Here is a 2,055-nt window from a genome sequence, read left to right as displayed (position 1 = left end):
AAGGAGGGAAAGAGCCGATTCAGACGCTGGAAACGTGGAAACAGCGCTTTACAACAGTATCGCATTCTCAGGTGTAGCTGATAACTTTATGACATGGTAAACATGAAATCCATCATATTCTTCATGAATGCTACTCAAATACACAGGACAACTTATCCTGAAGTGTTCTGTATAGACAGGACAATGAGTGATAAAAACTCAGTTCTCAGACACAGAGAACGCTTCTGACGAGGACTTAGAGCATATCCTGACGCTTAACAGAGCGTTACAACAGTGTCGCATTCTCAGGTGCAGCTGATAACTTTATGACATGTAAACATGAAATCCATCATATTCTTCATGAATGCTACTCAAATAGACAGGAAAACTTATCCTGAAGTGTACTGTGTAGAGATCCCACTTAATGTGAACGCTCAGATTTTGGATACACACAGACAGCGTTAAGGAGGGAAAGAGCCGCTTTAGACGCTGGAAACGTGGAAAAAGCGCTTTACAACAGTATCGCATTCTCAGGTGTAGCTGATAACTTTATGACATGTAAACATGAAATCCATCATATTCTTCATGAATGCTACTCAAATACACAGGACAACTTATCCTGAAGTGTTCTGTATAGACAGGACAATGAGTGATAAAAACTCAGTTCTCAGACACAGAGAACGCTTCTGACGAGGACTTAGAGCATATCCTGACGCTTAACAGAGCGTTACAACAGTGTCGCATTCTCAGGTGCAGCTGATAACTTTATTACATGTAAACATGAAATCCATCATATTCTTCATGAATGCTACTCAAATAGACAGGAAAACTTATCCTGAAGTGTTCTGTGTAGAAATCTCACTTAATGTGAATGCTCAGATTTTGGATACACACAGACAGCTTTAAGGAGGGAAAGAGCCGCTTTAGACGCTGGAAACGTGGAAACAGCGCTTTACAACAGTATCGCTTTCTCAGGTGTAGCTGATAACTTTATGACATGTAAACATGAAATCCATCATATTCTTCATGAATGCTACTCAAATACACAGGACAACTTATCCTGAAGTGTTCTGTATAGACAGGACAATGAGTGACAAAAACTCAGTTCTCAGACACAGAGAAAGCTTCTGACGAGGACTTAGAGCAGATCCTGACGCTTAACAGAGCGTTACAACAGTATCGCATTCTCAGGTGCAGCTGATAACTTTATTACATGTAAACATGAAATCCATCATATTCTTCATGAATGCTACTCAAATAGACAGGAAAACTTATCCTGAAGTGTACTGTGTAGAGATCCCACTTAATGTGAACGCTCAGATTTTGGATACACACAGACAGCGTTAAGGAGGGAAAGAGCCGCTTTAGACGCTGGAAACGTGGAAAAAGCGCTTTACAACAGTATCGCATTCTCAGGTGTAGCTGATAACTTTATGACATGTAAACATGAAATCCATCATATTCTTCATGAATGCTACTCAAATAGACAGGAAAACTTATCCTGAAGTGTTCTGTGTAGAAATCTCACTTAATGTGAATGCTCAGAATTTGGATACACACAGACAGCTTTAAGGAGGGAAAGAGCCGATTCAGACGCTGGAAACGTGGAAACAGCGCTTTACAACAGTATCGCATTCTCAGGTGTAGCTGATAACTTTATGACATGTAAACATGAAATCCATCATATTCTTCATGAATGCTACTCAAATACACAGGACAACTTATCCTGAAGTGTTCTGTATAGACAGGACAATGAGTGATAAAAACTCAGTTCTCAGACACAGAGAACGCTTCTGACGAGGACTTAGAGCATATCCTGACGCTTAACAGAGCGTTACAACAGTGTCGCATTCTCAGGTGCAGCTGATAACTTTATTACATGTAAACATGAAATCCATCATATTCTTCATGAATGCTACTCAAATAGACAGGAAAACTTATCCTGAAGTGTTCTGTGTAGAAATCTCACTTAATGTGAATGCTCAGATTTTGGATACACACAGACAGCTTTAAGGAGGGAAAGAGCCGATTCAGACGCTGGAAACGTGGAAACAGCGCTTTACAACAGTGTCGCAT

The sequence above is a fragment of the Seriola aureovittata genome, chromosome 21, assembly GCF_021018895.1.
Source record: "Seriola aureovittata isolate HTS-2021-v1 ecotype China chromosome 21, ASM2101889v1, whole genome shotgun sequence".
NCBI classification, from domain to species: Eukaryota; Metazoa; Chordata; class Actinopteri; order Carangiformes; family Carangidae; genus Seriola; species Seriola aureovittata.
The sequence above is the reverse complement of the archived record's forward strand: the minus strand, read 5'-3'. Positions refer to the sequence as shown.